At 36.6% G+C, this 19315-nt stretch overlaps 2 long non-coding RNA genes across 2 annotated transcripts; one reads left to right on the top strand and one right to left on the bottom strand.

Moving 5' to 3' along the window:
* The first annotated feature begins 5645 nt into the window (after positions 1-5645).
* Positions 5646-6627, top strand: LOC116165054. Its single transcript, XR_004144066.1, has 2 exons — positions 5646-6411; positions 6464-6627. It is a non-coding gene; the product is annotated as an uncharacterized LOC116165054 (long non-coding RNA).
* On the bottom strand, positions 5898-6929 carry LOC116165055. The gene is made up of 2 exons (XR_004144067.1): positions 6542-6929; positions 5898-6492 (listed from the first exon to the last, which is right to left on the bottom strand). It is a non-coding gene; the product is annotated as an uncharacterized LOC116165055 (long non-coding RNA).
* Positions 6930-19315: the final 12386 nt, after the last annotated feature.

The raw sequence follows: 19315 nt of genomic DNA, 5'->3' as shown, positions 1-19315 counted from the left end.
CCATTGAATTGATATAAGCAGAACAAAGAGAATATGTATTTCCATCACGGTTTACGAATACAATCCCACTTAATTTGTTGTAATCATCGGCCCTCCAAATGTTGACAACCTGTAAATTTCCTATGATATGTAACTCGATATGTAATGTCCAAACTACTCTTACCCTTAAAATCCCAAAAGTTCTAAACATTCACATGTTACGACATCATACCGTTAATATTATTTCTGGTTTTTAAGTTTAACATTATATAGGTATAGAGCATTTTTTTTTATTTCAAAAATGTAAACGTCACAATTTTTTTAATATTGTTAAAATATCTTCTTTTTTGGCTAGAAAATTTTGTCTTGGGTAGTGTACGTGCGTAGTTTCTTGCGTGTTTACGAATTAATAGCGCCATTTCTGATTAAAAGATAGTGATTTTTACATTTTTGAAATCAGAAAAAAATTATCTCTCAAATGACACAAAAAGTAAAAATGACTTCCATAAGAAAACACAAAGTTGATGTTGGTTGACTGGAGACGAAACGTCAAAATTAACATTTAAAAGTAGCATCTTGTAAGGGCTGAGTTCATATGAACCTGGCAAAACATGTCATAATTTTAAAAAAAGTAGCATTTAATTAATTTAATTTAATTAGCCCCTAATTATGCAATATGTTTGATTGTGTTCTGCTGACCTTGCTCTGCTAGGTTCATGGACATCGTTGTCACACTATTGTAAAAAATTGCACTTTTACCTTTACCTTACGTAACTGTGTTACGAAACTACATCGTTCAGACAAACCCGTGTAAATTATTGCAATTGGTTCAATGCAAATTTACGAGATGACAACGTATTGGACAAGACTTATTTTTCTGACAACACGGTGAATTCACAAAAGGAATGCAGAAAATCCACATATCTATCGGTAAGTTCAATTTCAGGCGTGTGGATAGCGATGTCGAGGAGGCGGATTTTGGGACCGATATTCTTTGACGACATGGTACCGTTATCGTGGGATGTTGCACGTGTTCATCGATCAACTTCATAATAACAAATTGCAAGAAGATTTTTTCTAACATGACAACGCAAGTGCACATACGGCTGCCACAACAATAAGATTTGTACAGGAGGATTTTGATGATCGAATGATCGGAAAGAACCTCTGGTCTCCAAGATAACCGGACTCGTGACCGGACTGCCCTTAGACTATTTTTTATTTGATCACCTGACAAACGTGACATCTCGAAACCGTTTGCACACAATTACCGGATTACGAGCAGCTATATAAGCTGCTCTTCAGAATACTTATCACGCAACAGCAGTTACATGCAGTCTTCGAAAACATGAAGAAAAGAGTGGATGCATGTCTTAATAGTAGTGGCGAGCACTTAGTGCAGTTGTTATAGTGTGCCGTGTGCATCTAATTTACACAATTACCTACATTGTTTTGTTTTTAACAAGTTGTACAAGAAATTAAACCATTTCAATTTTTGTATTAATTTACTATTTGTGTAAAAATTAATATGGTTAAACCGCTGATTGAAGTTAAACATAAAAAATTTACTTTATTTTCAATTTTAAGGTTATGTTTTAGTATGTGTGCACTATCACGCCGGTTGCGGCAAATTGTTACAAAATAGACATCCATAAAACTGATACTGTGGGAAGAAATAATAATCTAATCTAATTGTGTGTTACTTTCGATCGCAGTACGGCAGTACGTTTCTAATAACGAAACCTCGGAGTTTCTTCATTGACAAAGTGCCTACATTAGAGTCCATGATTCTGCATTAAGGGTTAGGTACATATTAGTGCCATTAAGAGGTTAACAAACATTTTGATGTTAGTAAAGGGCTTCGCGAACGTAATCTAATCAGTATGCTAGGTTTCCTTTTTTCTTTCATGTGGGAGAGTACCTCGTTACTTAAAGTGGGTTATAAAATTGATAAACAACCCTTATAGCGTTCTAAAATTTACGTAACATCGTTAAGACATAGTTACAATATTTGAAAATGATACGAATTTAAATACACCCAGCATTGGAAATGCTTTGAAGAGTGGGTATAAGTTAATACACTTTTGTGTGCATATTTACATTATGAAAACTCTTTAAATGCCCAATATTGAACATTACTCTTTGTTACCATCAACGTAGGTTGCAAGACGGTAGATATAAGTTTCCTTTCTAAATCTCGTTTGTTAATAACGAATTTCGCTTTCTGTAAATCAGAAAATTGATTTATATATAGTTAATTGTATCATTCCATATCATATCCCTTTCTACAGTGATATTCATCTAGAAATAGACATAGTGATTTCGGGATTTCCCTAGGGATTTCCTATGTCTACTTTCAAATGATAAAAATTTTTCTGAAAGACGCCTAATTTTATGCAACCAAAATAACTGATCTGGCTGTCATATTAATTATTAATTTTAATATTGTTGCTTTGGCCTCACAGAAAATAAATTTAACTGTTATCGGCACTATACTAATTGGAAATATGAACTTTTTCTTTAGTTGAATACGAACGAGTTGCATGCGAACGAAAATTAGAATACGGAAGTCGAAGCGATAATATATTAATATGAACGGCATTTGTTGTAGGTAGTTATTTTGGTTGCATAAAGTTAGGCGTCCTTTAGAAGACTTTTTATCATGTAAAAGTAGATATAGGAAATTCCTATAAGAAATCCCCATGTCGACTTCTACATGAATATCGCTGTAAATGCTCATACACAATAATTAATTTTTTTTCAAATAAGCGAGAATAGGGAGGTTGCCGAACCCTGTTTTCGCAAAACCGAACAAATGCTATCGTACTAGCCTACTCGGTGAAGTTCGAAATCATATCGTTCCACCAACGAAATGGAAATCAAAGAATCCGACATCCCTCAACAATTCGTTTTTGCATATATTAACGGAAATACAGAGTTGAATTCAAACTCACGCACAGTCGGATTGCGTTACTTTACACCCAGAAATGTTCCAATATTTCTAGTATCAAAGTATCCGCTTTATTTGTACACTCTAACGGACGTCAATGATAAAGTTACGTTCCTAACTCAGAATCTTCTTAATTTATTTGATCAATACTTTCTTCTCAAGACTGTAACATTTAAGAAACCTAAGGCACCGTGGCTTACGGATAACACATCAGACTCGATTCTTCTGCGCCATGATTATTTCAAGTCTGAGAGCACTATCACAATTTCAAACTTGTTTGTATTGCGACAGTCGCTATCACGCAAGTGAAATTGAGCGTATCCACTTGACAGTCTACTCTCAACACCTTCGCTATCGATAACTTGCATTGAATCTCTGATAGTTACTCTCACAAGTGTGTCGACTTGAAAGAAATGCTCTCGAGAGCCGATCTCGAGAGTATTTCTCTCAAATTGACACGTACCTTATGATGGGGTTGCGTGACAAGGCATACATTCGCTATAAATCTTCGAAAAGAGCTTCACATTGGGAGTATTATAAAACATTGAGAAATCTCCTGAATCAAGCCATCAAACACGAAAAAAGGGCATACTTAAATCATGTTTTGAGCAATAATAACAGCACTGCGTTATGGAAGGCTGTTAAAGATCTAGATATTTATAAAAGAAGTAACTCTAGTATACCTCAACATCTCAATAAACCAAATGACCTTAATAACTTCTTCGTTAACTCCATTCCTCAAGCTACACAACCGCTGCACACAACATCATTTACAGAATACTCGAGCGTCCATCCAAAAGTTTCTGACCAACTCAAATTTGTGCCAGTAAATGAAACTGTCGTCCATAAATTTATAAATGAAATAAAATCTAAATCCATAGGAGCAGACGATGTTGGAAATGAAATTGTTAGTGGTTTCATAGGTAATCACCACTAAACAACACAAAAAGAAACGAATCTAACTTTTTATTTTTACAGGAATAAATTGGCAATGTTTATCTGGCGAAGGCCAACAGTGTTATATCCTAAAACTATACCGCTGATCGTTTTCATCCCGGCAAAAAGAATGACAAAAAATCGTCCGGTACCTGCATTGTCGGGGTGACGTGATTTGTGAGTAATTTCATGTCAAAGTCATTGATCACGCCCGACCAGCTGGTCGAGAGTTGTTAGTTCTGTGGGTTAAGAGTCTTCTGTACCCACTGCACCCAATGTAAATTTCCACAAGAGCGCCCGCCATAAAAACTCTAGCTGTTTTTAAAAAAAATTTTTGTTATAGAACTATTTTATAAATTTAGACCTTTATCTACAAAATGTTCGGACTATTTTTTTTAAAAAGTTTATAGCAACTGAATATCGATTGTTTAAAGATTAGCTGTTTTGCGCCGATTATTGCACAAATTTGTTTCATTTTTTTACTCGCGATCAAGACGATTTATGGAAAAAGTAAACCGACAGTTTTTTAGATAAGTTCCTTCTAAACATTACCCCAAAAAATGAAATCATATTTTTTGTAAATAAAGTCTGTATCTTGGCGGGCGGTAAATCAACAATTTCAGTGTAACAAGTAGCGCCGCTGCTCAGTGTCGGCGGGAACTAACTAAGGACCAAGACAGGAGTTGACAAAGCAAAAATATCATCTTGTCTCTTGCAACTATAATCATCTATATACTATAATGTAAAAAAGTTGTGCTTGGGTAAAGAAGACTCTTAATGTCGCCGCAAAATGATAAGGTTGTGTTGCCCGTTTATAGTCCCTCACGTTACGCATTTTATTCCCTATTCAGTGGAAGGGTGCGCATATTCTACCTCTTCCGAAAAACAAGAATGCTCACTGTTTTAAAGACTTGAGGCCTATTAGTATTCTTCCGGCTCTTTCCAAAGTATATACTTGAGAAAGTAATGAAAGCTCAAATTTGTAATCATATCGAGAAATTTGAGTTAATCATAGTTGCGCTACAGCCATTCTTAAACTAACTGATGACATTATTCGAGCAACTGACGACGCCCTGCTTACTGTTCTTGTTATGTTAGACTTTTCAAAGGCATTCGATAGGATTGATCACACTCTTTTGGTTACCACTTTGTTCCATCTCGGATTTGATCGTTCTGCATGTCAACTTATAACACCTTATCTGCACGGTAGAAGGCAACGCGTTGTTGTAAACGGTATAAAGTCATTCTGGGCTGACGTTCGCTATGGTGTTCTTCAGGGCTCCATATTGGGCTCATTGCTGTATGTTATTTACTCTACTAATATTTGTCTAGTTCTAGAAAAATGTAAATACCTGTTGTACGCTGATGACACCCAAGTTTATTATTCGTTCCCTCCGAAGCATACTGATTCTGCTACTAAAATAATAAATAATGAACTTAGCAAATTAGCAGCTATCGCTATGAAACATAATCTACATTTAATTGCAGATAAGGCTACTGTGATGTTGTTTGGTCGAAAATTAATGAGAAGCAATGCATTATCCACTGTTAAGGTTAAAATTAATAATTTGGAACTATGTTACCTATTTAAGCTGTCGGGAATTGCGGCGAGGTAACTTAGGTTCCGCGGCTAACTCTCGCGCGGGCGTGGTAGTTCTTCAGAACGAACTCTAAATGAATGCTCGGGAGGCGCCAGGTCCTTATCCCTAGTGACTCTCCTGCCGGACCTACAGGAAGGGTATTGCCGCAATAGAAAAAGGAAAGAAACAAAGTGTGCGCCACTAATGAATATTTAATGTCAAATAAAACTAATTAAATTGTTCTCCTACTCTCACAACTAAATGAACAAGCCTAAGGTGACTCGAAGCGGCTTTAAATTTCGCGGTGACTACTTCTCCAAGAACCCCCTTGCCGACTAATCCGCAATACCTTTTGGTAATAATGACCACTGATTAGGTCGGCCGAACCCTTGTAGGAAGCGCTTTCTACCGGTCGCACCCTGTATAATATAAATTAAGTGACAGTAGTTCGGATAGGCTGTAATTTGGAACTACAGTAGGTAATTGAGTCGGGAGAAACAACCCCGATGTTAGAATATGGGCAACAATAAACTAATCGGGATATGCGATTATGCCAGCGTTAAGGTGTTTTCGTTCTTTGTGATTCTCAGAGCGTCTTTGTGCGTCAGCAATAGCTGGGTTGACGGTACGACGAATCACCTTTACATACAAGTAAGTGACAACAACATTTGTTACACAAATAGTGGCTCTGACTCCCAAACTTTTATATTTTATAATACTACCAACTACACAATTCATTGGCAGTGGCTCGTACCACCGAATGACTATTTCCAACTGCCCGCCTGTATCTACAAGTATGCCTCCAACTGGCTAGACGACTTCCCAATGGACGACACACATAGGTTACATGAAGACATACCAAGTCGTTGAGGGCTTCAATAACTGGCTACCTAACTTAAGCGTGGACTGCGAAGATGTTGACGATGTCTAAGTAACTTCCGATATCAGGGACGCTATATGCTACGGGTACGGAATGACTAACAGGTGACACGAACTTCAACCACTTTGTTTTTCCTAGGTCTCGGACAACGTACCTCTCACTAAAAGCTATAAACTACTCATAGAATGACACAAACGACATTGGACAACTACATACCCAGTTCGGCTTTAAAAGTAAGCGGCCTTTAAATCCCCAATACTGGGTAAAATTAATCAATGTATGCCTAACTGGCTCAATATCACAAAAATCAATTAATTTATGAATGCTTGTGCAACTAAAGATCGGTTAACGAATTTTTTTCAAAATTTGTATAGTTTGCACAGCAATGGCCGTTCATAATCTGCCTTTTACAACGGTCTCCTTTTTTAAAAGATAATCTAACTGGAATGTGACCTATGACATCCTATATGATAGCTAGTGACGAAAATATCCTAAGAATATGCAACACATCGTTCACATCATATATAGTATGACCCATTAGTAACTTAGGGTGAATTTAACATGTAACAACTACCTATAAGTTGCGAGGCCAGAAACTTGGGGATGTGCCTGGATACCAACTTCAGGTTTTTTTTTTTTTTTTTTTTTTTTTTTTTAAAGGAACAAATTGTTTAATGAAAATAATAGAACAAGAACAAATTACATATAAGAACGAGGTTTTAAAACATAATAAATTCAGGTTCACTGCCCACATTAACGGGTGCGTACGAAAATCCTTTTCTGTTTTAAAGCAATTATATCCCAGTAGGCGTGTTCTGACAACTGCAACTAAATAGTTATTTGTTTCATTAGTACAAAAAATGTCAGTTTTCGGGACGAGGAAGATAGTTGCTGGACGACGCGTTAGCGGAGTCCAGCAACCTTCCGAGTCCCGAAAACGCATTTTTTGTACGAATAAAACATAAAATTTTTTCTCCAACCCCCTTTACTTCAAATTGTATTCGAATTTAGATTCAGTCACAGTTTCACTAGTATAAAAACTTCTGCTTTCTTGTCCTCACGTGTCATGCCACTCTAGTTTTTAGGTTAACTTATAACCTATTCGTTCTTACTTCTCACCTCTCGCGACTTTGTAGGGAGCAAATCTAAAGTAGCATGTTCTGCCGTTTCTATAATTTCTGGCGGAGTGCAATAATCCATGTCGCTATCAGTTTCAGTCATTTCTATTGTAGGCATACAAAATTAACATTCTTATATTTTGTATTGAAATAAAAAAAACTTACCATACAGTTTTTTAATTAAAATTAATTGCAATTAACTTTTTCAAATTTTGAATTCAAAATGACAGATAATAGTGCAATGGGTTTGAAGTAGATGGCGTTACGCGCGACGGCGGGTTGTATACGTATTAAAATTACGTTCATCGAATATGTAAATTACGTTACACATGGTTTAAATAAAAATAGGGAGCGTAAATCATTTTCAATACATGTACATACGTATAGGTAACATCATTATTTGCATTGAATATGCAAAAATATTTGATTTGTATGTATAGAAATATCTTACAACCTGCAATGTAAAACGATGTCAATGTGACATATCTCCGTGATTGTAATTTTTTAATTGGCCAATTTTCAAGGTCAATTTCTTTTTGGTACTAGGACCAAAAGTATCCACTTTTTGTACAGTTGCCATGGTGAAAGCGATTAATCAGCAAAACGTCAATTTTACGTACCGAACACTGTCACAAAATAGCGTCTTATTCAGGTGGTTGGAGAAAAATACATTTGTGTGATTCCCTCGTGTTATCTCATTTTAACTTTGGAGATGTCGTATATGGAGCGTGTATTGATTCACATACAGCTTCAAGAATACAAAAGGTGCAAAACTCATGTTTACGGTTTATATACGGAATCAGACGCAGTGAACATGTTTCTCCTAAAATTAAGGAAGCTGGTTGGCTTAATATGTCAAAGCGGAGGACATTGCACTCATCAGTTCTTATCATAAAGTCATCACTACTGCGACGCCACCCTACCTGGCTGAACGATTACTGTTCCGCACTAATGTACATAGTTTAAACTTACGTCATAGGGGCTTGTTGACGGTCCCTATACACAAAACAGTTTATTTCCGCAGATCTTTTTCACATAATGCTTGTAAAGTTTATAATTCGTTACCACCGTCCATTAAAACTCTTTCGGTTCATGGCTCCAAAGTGCAAGTAAGATTACTACTGCAGCTGAGTAAGCTGCAATAAAGTGCGAGACAGTAGATGAAACTTTTGAGGTTGGAAATAATTTAGTGTTATTAGTGATCGTGCATTTATTTATTAGAATAATTTTTTGAAATGTAATAATACGTTGGATTGGGGCTGTATGGAAGAACAGGGTCTCTCGGCACTGAATGCAGTCCCTTTTCCTGTTTTTATTCGTGTTATTTGTAGAGTTTTGATTTTGTTTTATGGAGAATAAATTATATATTATTATTATGATTTCCCACTATTTTCATTACGTGATAATCGTTTCTTAAATTTTTTATATATTTCCATACCTACCTAATTTCGTGTGTTTATGTTTGTCGTTTTTCAATTGTTTTTGTACAAAACCAATATTGAAGCAACGAATCAACGATGACGATCAAAGAATGTACTGAAGAAGCGTCCAGGTCTAAATCTTCCAGTAGATACCTCGTTCCAGCCCTATATAGCAGAACTTTTCAAACTATTCATTTGTTCTGATATTCTGGAACACATGGTAAAGTTTACAAACCAAAATGGCTCTTTGGAGACAAACAAACATAATGATGATGACATCATCTTCGACTCGAGAGATGTTGACGAAACTGAAGTATATGCACTTATAGGATTCCTTCTCTATGCTGGAGCAATCATGAGTAATCGGAAGCCTTTGATAATGCTTTGGCAAAGCGATCTTTGCTTCAAACGACCAATATTTTTAGCAACGATGTCTCGTATCCGGATTTGTCAAATATCAAGGTTATACGAGATGTTCTTGAGATGTTTACAAACAATTGTCAAAAACAATACAACAATACAATCCAGAATCGCATTTGACAATTGACGAGCCATTAATGCCATTTCGCGGAAAGTGCCCATTTAAAGTGGACCTATATAAAGAGCAATCCAACTAAGTACGGCATTAAAATATGGATAATAGCCGATGCGGACACATCGTATTGTACAACATGAATAATTAGTATCCTTACGATTAAAGAACGGCTTAGCCTACTCATTCAATTTATTTTATAGCACATATTAAAATGACATTTTAATAGGTTTGAATGCGTTGGCTAAGCTGTTCTTTAAGGCGGCTCCATACGCAGCGGAAAACCCGAAGGCATGCCTTGAGGCGCAAGACCTCAAGGAAAACCTCTATGTGTGTATGGAGAATTCTGTTGAGGTTTTCCTGCGCATCTGACGCCTGAAGGCCGGAAATTTCAATACAAAATCTTATAGCGTCCCAAGGCCGATCGTATTGTGTGGATGGGTGGTAGGTAGGCTTCGATGCGATTCCGTTATAATACCCTATACGTATACCGTGTGGCAACCACCAAACCTGGCCATAGACGCATTTAAAATTACACAATTTTTAAAAAGAAATATGAGTTGTCATATGAAATATATATTTTGTTTAATGTCATATTGACACACGGTGTAGTTTTGTGTGAAAAGAGGTCCGTTGCATCAGGTTTTCATTTAGTCATGTCGCGTGCAAAGCAACATCAAGGGGAATTTATAGCCAGAAATCGTAGTGTGCCACTCAATCTTTCATGAGGTGTAATTGCGGTCCTCATTATGGTGTGCTTTTTCTGAATGATCGGCGTCACCAATGATAAGAGCCTTAAGTACATGTCCTCTTCCATCCGCAAATAATTGTGCCAATCTTTCGGACTGAACCTCAGTTCTTTTAATAAAGTTACATGGGCGTAACATTTCCTCTTTAGCGCATTTTCCAACGAAGTTGGGTGCGCTATTGCAGCCCCTTTCTCTGTCCGTCTGCCCGGGACCTTAACTACTACTACAGTTTGCAAGATATTTAGTTCGTTGTTTTTGCATTCGGTAGCGTATCGCTCTGGCACTTGAGTCAAGGAAAATCTTGACGATTGAACTGCGCAGTGCGCAATGTTAACTTTTTTATTTGTTAATATATTTTGTTGAAATTTTAATCACAGATACTTGTAGTAAAGGCAAATATATCGCATAGAGTAAAAATCAGATGTGCGCATGCGCAGACTGTGTATTGCATATTGTAAATATCAGATTAATAAGCGCATGCGCAGAACGCGCAATATCAACTGCACAGTAAGTGTCAACTTCCTTATTTATGAAGATATTTCTTTAAAATTTTAACCATATATGCCTCTAGTAATGAAAAACGTAGCGCACATAGGTATGGCCTTTGGGGAAGTATCGATCAATTTATGGAAAATGCGCTGAAGTTACTCGCCTTAGGGCGAAAACCCGCTTACTTGTTTGTAACCAGTCTTTAGTCCAGAACTTTCGCTTCACTCTTTTTTTATTACTTTCGACAGCTAACAATAATCCAACAACAACAAAAACGTCATCTGTCGACGTCATTTTTGCGCGAAACTGGCGTGCCTTAAGGCTGACCTTCGTATATTCCGTAGTGTGTGGAGACCCCCTATAATTTAGGTTCGCCTCAAGGCCTATCGCCTCCAGACATGCCTTCGGTTTTTCCGTTGCGTATAGAGCCGCCTTAAGGGTAGATAAAGTGAAACAAATGATTGTGCATTCTATGACATCTGTCATTCTTATTTCAAATGCACGTGCAAATGCATAAAATGACGTTCAACATATGACAAATCTGTTTCTATAGAAACGATCGCGACGGCAGAGCCTAAGCTTGGTATTTTTGACGTCTCTAAATTAAATTCAGAATGGTCAGAAGCTTTACAATTATTTATATGGCTTCTGCTATAAAATAAAGTTTTGTATTATACACGCCGATAAAGGGAGACTAACCATCTCGTGAAAGTTAATTCACTCGTGTATCCCTTTATCTTCTTGTATAATAAATAACTATTAACATGTGTTATAAAATAAAACTTAATAAATGTGTGGGCGTAGTGGACACATTTTTTCAAGTAAACATTTGCATTACCTACTCTTACTAAAATCACTAATTATAAGAGACTAATTATAAGTATATGTCTAGAGGGTCTGGTATTAGGCGTTTTAAACAGTACCCTTTGTTAGGAAGGTTAAATGATTTCTTTATTTTGCACATATTAGTGAATATTATAATGTCGCTGTGCTAATGGCATAAAAAAGCGTATATGAGCGAGTTCCTTTCTTCAACAAATAGCTTCATTTCTACATTGCATAAATCTGTATAATACAATTTACAGAGACTCATATCTGACAGACCATATTAATGACGTGAATATATCTACCAACTTTACTCGTGCAAGTGTTGTTACCTATTACCTGTACAGTTTGCACTTCCCGTATGTTGTATATTATAGAAAATGTCTGCAATTTGTAAGAAGTATTCCATTGCATACATCAGCATATTGTAGGTTTTATAAAGCTTCCATGTACACCGCATCATACTGCAACGCTCTAGAAGTATCATTTTAAAGAGCTCAATGTACTCTTGGGTCACTCATGTGAATATTTCAGAGCCGATTTTACTGGACTAGTGCGGGGATCGGCAGCATGCCGGAGAAGTGTTATGGGGTATTTACATGGGTCAATTTTCGCCGTACGATTATTCGCTTCACAAATCGCCTTACAAAGCCGCATCGCCATCTCATTTACACAGTTAACTGAAATCGCAAGCGACTAGGTCATTTTCGTCGAAAATGTTGAGCAAATTTTGGTTACCAGCCGCATGCTGCCGACCCCCGCACGGTCAAAAGTCGGATGCTAGCGTACTCTTTGATGCTAGTCTACTTTGGACCAAGCGATTTTAGTCACTTGCGGCTTAGCCGAATTGACATTTAAACGGTCGATTTTTGCCGCGCGGCCTTGCCGTGCGGCGAAAATCGACCCGTGTAAACCCCTTATAATGTATAGTCGGCGTTTTAATTGTTTTCAACGCATTTTCCAACGAAGTTGGGTGCGCTATTGCAGCCCCTTTCTCAGTCTGTCCATCTGTCCGTCCGTCCGAGGCCTTATCTACATCTACAGTTTTTAATATATTTAGTTCGTTCTTTTTGAATTCGGTAGCTTATAGCTCTAGCACCTGAGCCAAGAAAAATCTTTATGATTCATGTGCGCATGCGTAGGCTGCGAAATGTCAACTTTCTTATTAATATATTTTGTCGAAATTTTAACCACACATACTTCTAGTAACATATCGCATATAGTAAAAATCAGATGCGCGCACGCGGCAGACGGCGCAATGGCAATGTTCTTATTCATGGAGATATTTCAATTTAACCAAAGGTACTTTTAGTCAAGAAAAACAGCAATCGCCTTTTGGAAGGTACTGATGAAGGCATAGAAAATGCCTTAGGGCGAAAAACTTTTTACTTGTTTAATTTAAACTGCTAGTGCGAGTGGTAATGTCAGCGTACAAAGTCAGATTGTAATTAATTACATAATACAGTCTATGTCGCTATTTATTTCCGACGGTAGGTCAAATTTTACGCTGTTGTGCGCTGAATCAAAACTGTACTGCTTCCCGGTCACCAGCGTAATAAAATTGTTCACGGTTACGAACTCTACTGTCGCTAGCTACGTGCGTAATAAGACCAAAATTCTCTCTCTGTTTCATCCCTACTTTCTCAATTTTTACAAAATACGCCCATAAAGAGCGACGAATCAGTCTCAGTGGCCATATTTACTCATTCAGTTAATAAGTTTAATCCTCTCTGAGCAATTCGAGGTTTAGAAAAGCAGTAAGCCAGAAACCACGGCATCAGTGCTTTTTAATCTCTGCCAGAAGGCTCGCGTATGTTTCCCAGGCTGTGATACGAAACAGATCCAAATCATCAGAAAATGACACGCATAATCCATTAATTTTATTTAATCTCCCGCCAAACTACTTCCCGATGCAATTAATCAGCCATCCGTTAAATTTTAACTTACAAAACATAGAACGACATTGGGACACTATTGACTTAAAAAATTACAGAAATTTTGGAGAACGGGACCCTGTGTGTAATGAAACCACTATGCACAGGGTACACCCTATAATACTCAATGCTAAAAACCGCGCAACCCTAAAGAAACTCTACTCCTACAATCGTTCCATAATTGCATAATTTCTTTACATGCGCAACCACACCCATGCGTCCAAATAAAAATGAAATTTTTTTTAGAAAAAAATCGAATTAAATGTGAAGTGCTAAATAACCAGTTTCCGTTACACGAGCCCTCTCGTTAACGCTTCTTCTGTTTAATGTGCGTATTTGTATGTGCGATAATCGACTTGCATACTTGCTTGTCTTCACACCTACAGTATTTTCGAGTTCGAGTAATATATGGTAAATAGTAAATGATGGAATAGAGTCATTCCTGTTTGATATTCTTTAGCTATATTACTTTGCCAGTTGTTTTCTATTTAAATTGATACCCTCTGATTTTCATTTACGATTTATCATGTCACTTATGTCTTGTTTTCAATGGTCCGATTAACCGCATTTATACCTAAATTATGTATTTCCGTAGTGTACCTATTTGTATGTATGCCATGTTTTCTTTTGCTGGTCCTGTTTTTCATGGCATTAGATCTTGGTTTGCTACATCGAACCAAGCAGCGTGCCTAATTGATTTCATTTCTTATCCCTTCGAAGCCAACAATAACAAAACTAGTAGTTTTATTTAATTCCCTGCACAATGATGACTCATGTCCTAACACATAAAAAACCAACCATAGAACAACACGCAACGTATGATCACTATTCGTGCTTCCGAATCCGATTCAACCGTTACCGAAATGTGCAAAATACGAAAGGCCTGACATTCCAGCATAGATGTCGCTGGTTGTAATTTCTCCAAAGATCAAGAAATTAGGATATAACATTAGACAATACGCATACTTAGTTTAGGCTTCTCAATATGGCCAACTTTGACAATTCATTGAAACTTACGATAAAGTGAATATGGTTAGCTGTAAACCGTGTAATATAATAAGTCGAAAGCTACAGAAGAAACGAAAATTACATTTCTTCGGTGGTAACCATGTTATATTTCTTAAAATGATCTTCTTTCATGACACGTAATTTCATTTATTTTGCAGGTTGTGGTACAGATCGAGGTACAGATCCATTGCCATAGCAATAGTGTGTAAAACAACATTTTGAAATACATCTACTTTCCCTGATTTCCTTTATACAGTGAATGACGAGATAGATGGATTTCGTTTATAAGTGAGGAATCTGCAGGGGAATCTGTCTGTACTATCCGCCAAAAAATTCAATATATTAAATGTGTGTACGCCACTGCGCGTAATATATAAGCTCCTTAGTCTTTTATTTCAATGGTTAGAGCCGTCACAGCCGATTTCCTTTACGCCCATTTGTGTACGATTGAGAAGGTGTAATTTTAATTGAATGAAAAGCTGAGCTTTAGCTTCATAGATATAATAATTCTGTTAGCAATTATTAAAGCGGAACTTGAACAAACCACTAACTATAAGCTGGATAATCGGCTAACAAATGTAAAGTCAGATCCACTTTATTAATATCATACTCGTATTTACAGGAAGTTATAGATAGATTAATTGTTTAATGGTGTATCTACGTAGATAATGAAGATAATTAGTTATCATGAAAAGAATGAATATGAACAAAAAGACCCGCTATCACAGACGACGTACGTAAGTAATAGGGTAGATGACAAATTTTTTAAAACCACTTATAACTGTTCGTATACCTCTACTATAACTTTAAAATATGATATTTCAGCAAAATAAATCATATTATTGCAAATTTATGCAATTTAAATTGTAGATTTTTATTGTAGCGCCAAAACGCTGTTTTGTGTCATGGCGGTGTCTGTGACGTCACAGTCCTGAGCCTGACAATTATAAACACATAACCCCGGCGTAAATAGTTTAAAAGATTTCGTGATGAATTATAACTACTGGTGCCCTACCATGGGGTACACCTTGTCGTGGTGGTAGGGCTCAGTAGTCACATTTTTCTATGGCACAGCTAAGTATACCAGGCGGGTAAATCTGGTTACAAGGATGCTGTATCATTCAAATGCTTCATGGAGTAGAGAAATCCAAAAGGGTTCTCGACGACTGCTCATTAAACGTAATATAGAAACCTATATTGACATGAGCAGCACATGTTTCACGTACATTAACTCCCGAGGCGTGCGGTAGACGACAATTTGGACAACTTCCGAATCCGATTCAGCCATTTGCCGATAGGGTTTCGAATAATCGGACTAGATGGGTAGGAAGGAAGAATGGGGAAACCAACTATTTTGTCACGCAATTTCTAACAGGGCATGGAGAAAATGGGGTGTATCTGAAAAGAATAAGAAAGATGGAGAGTGATGCCTGCACAGACTGTGGTGCTGTGGATGATGCAGGACACGGAGTGTTAAAGTGCCCAAGGTGGGAAGCCGAGAGATACCGCGTCGCCATTAGAGTAGGAGAAGTAATAGAAAAGGATAACATAATCGAAACAATGCTGGAAAGTGCAGAGGAATGGAGACCCCTCTGGAAGAATGCTTGAGCGATGCCCAGAGGCGGATATTTTGGAGATTAAGGGATAAGGAGTTTTAGTGGGTGTGAGCCCCACACTACCGTTTCGAACAGACGGTGTGTGGTAAAAAAAGATCATGACTTGTTAAACGTGATAAAAGAGACTTGATGGTAGGGCAAAGAAAATAATTGTTTTCTTCGTCGACAACTAAGGAAACTGCATACAGCTTTGCGTGAACCGTATGTTGCGGGCAAATTTTGACTTAACTGTGAATAAGTTGCCATCACGCTTAAGAGTCTTCTGTTCGACTGCACCCAATGTAAGGTTCCATAAGAACGCCCGCTATAGGAACTGTTTTTCCAAAAAAAGGTGTTTTAAGAACTACTTTAAAATTTAGATCTTTATCTACAAAATGTTCGTAATGTAAAAAAGTTGCGCTTACGTAGACGTACAGAAAACTCTTAAAGTGGACATAGCTTACTAAATCATCTCCATATGATAGCTTCGATGACCTAAAAACAAAGCATCTTATATCACAGTTTTGATACGGTTCTGTGCAACGTCTCCCTGTCTACACTGATACGATACGGGGATACGATACGAGGATACGCAACAAATCTGGACCGGTCTTGTACACATTCTTCTAAATAACTCATTTCTTGTAATAAGCTTAACTTAAAAACCTACAAGACTTATATGGCAGTTTTCTGATGAGCAAAAATCTTTCTGTTTGATGCAAGAAATATTCCCAACATCATTACATCATTTTTTGGCAGATTTGATGCTATCAGCTTTCGTATACCCACTTTCCATTCCTATCTGGTTTTAAAAACTAAACTTTAGGATAATATGATCACCATAAAATGGAACAAGCACTAAATTAAAAAACGTGGACAAACTATATCAACGCACAGAGGATTAGGATAATGACGTCACGCGCTCTGATTGGCGTTTGATATCACGTGACAAATGTCGTTATTTTCTAATTTTATTTTTACTAAAATATAATAGTTTCTCTTGTACATTACCAAAGAAAGTTATTTTGCGATACCCTGGTACCTTACTCTATCTTATGAAACAAACATTTATTTATTCTTTTTCCACTGTCATGTAGCCTATTCTAATTGTATTTGAAAGTGGCAAAGAAAATCGCGAAAAAAATGTATTACTTTCATGTGTTTGAAATGCGAATGAATGAATTGGCAACATGGAAACTGAACGAAAGTTCAGGTTGGTTCAAATTCGAGGCTCACCATTGAGATCTCCATAAAGGTGAGAGATACAGTGTAAGTTAACCGGAGCAAAGTTGCCCCTTTTTGTGACTAAAAAACGCATTTGAAATTTATGAAAGATCTTTGAAAATAGGTAACAGATACATCACAGAAAAACACGTTTCGTTTAATTGTAAGGGAAACTAGGCCCTAGCCTGTTGATTTCAATAAATAAATAAATAAATGATAAATAATAAAGAAAATTAGTGGTTAAATTTCAACAAGTTTTTTTAGGTGAAGCCATCGTATTCACCTTAAGTAATGTCAGCGGCCATTATTAGGGCATACATATAACATAACAATTTTTCTATCTTTTGATTAAAATACACGTCCTCAACTAAAATGCATCAAACTTTTTTCCAACGAAATTAGTGTATAAATAACGATTTTGACAAAATGGGCATGGTAAACGAAAATGCACCCGAGCTATTAGTTGAAAAATAGTTATTTACTCGGCAAGTTAATTTTTCCGCATGAGCACTTTGTTTGCAGCACGACCGTAGGGAGTGCTGCATTTAGTGCGAATGCGGGAAAATACTTTCCGAAAGAGTTAGGTACAATATTTTTTGTAACGAATTGCGTAGAAAAGTTCAAAATTAATCAAGTACAATTAGTTTTTTTTTAAATCATGAGTTGGTAACACAATCATATGTTTGGTTGGTAACATAATTTTGTAACTATCCACTTTTAATCGCACTGGTCACATTTAAAACTGGTACATCTTTTGTTAATACATATTTTCCTTTTTAATGAGTGCGACTACTGCAGTCACGTCATTGCATCGTTCGCACTGAATATCCTTGCAAGTCTTGAGTGGTAACAAATATGCTTTGAAAAGGGTGCTTTTATTGGCCGCTTAAGTGTACTGATCGTATTTAATATTTCCAGAAGACATGTGTGAACAAATGTGTTCTCAAATGTGATTTATCTTGAGTTGCGTAAATACACTCGTTACATTTAAAATCCTTCGAAGCTTTGTGTGTGTTAATAAGTGCTTCCTTAAACTGAATATGCGAATAGTTGCGGAATATCACTGGTCACATTTTAAGACGCTTTAACAATAAATTCTACTTTTTCTTGAGTTCCACTTCTGAAAAATAATTTCATTACGCTTCAAGTTCTTGTTTATATATTTACTTAATACTTAGGTACGTCTGTTTCCGATTAATCGCACTAAATACCCTCAACGGTTTAATTGATTTTTTCTATTTCGGTGTTACAATGAGAATTTTGTGCAACTGTTTTCGGCAAAAACAGTGTTTCAATGAGTTCCATTGTAACATTGTTTTTGGTAACTTTTCATATCTAAGTTGGCAGTTCGCCAAGACGTCAACGTCAAATCATCAGATGCATGTGAAATCAAATTACGTAAAATTTATGTGTTTTCCTTGATTTTTGGTACACAAAGAACTTAATACATTCCAAATCAGCAGTTTACACATCCACCATAAATAAATTTATCTACGAATAAAAAATTACACATTCACGGAATTTAAAGTTTCCAAATGTCAGTGTTGTGTTTATCTACGCTGCCAACTTAAAATTTGTCAACGTAAATGGTGTTGCCAACTTAAGACATATTAATTCTAAAGTTTCCTGTAGTGTTTCATATTACTTTTTAATTAAAGCCCCGAAATAGAAAAAATAGTATGAAAAACACGTGTTACTATGCTTTATTGTAATACTCCTATCTTGTGGACACTCGTGGCTCCGCTTCGCTACGCCACTCGTGCCACAAAATAGTCGTATTACAATAGATCGCATTGTAACACTTGTCTTTCAATATACTATTACAGCAAATGACAGTTAACCATGACATGACATTCGTATTAAGTGGACTTCAATAAGTACTACCAACTGAAGAACGTGCATAACCCCTTCTCTCCAGCGGAAACTAAAAAACACCGCGATGCGGGAAAGTCATTTTCCCGTGCATCGAGGATACTTGGAAACATTATCTTTCCATACAATACAATGAGTACAAAAACTAGGATTCAAAACCCTGTCACAGATATGCGGCTACTACATAAAATGATCAGTGCGCATTCGCAAACTCGACTTTTTA

The sequence above is a fragment of the Photinus pyralis genome, unplaced genomic scaffold (assembly GCF_008802855.1).
Source record: "Photinus pyralis isolate 1611_PpyrPB1 unplaced genomic scaffold, Ppyr1.3 Ppyr1.4_LG2, whole genome shotgun sequence".
Taxonomy (NCBI): domain Eukaryota; kingdom Metazoa; phylum Arthropoda; class Insecta; order Coleoptera; family Lampyridae; genus Photinus; species Photinus pyralis.
This window is presented reverse-complemented; position numbering and strand designations above follow the sequence as displayed.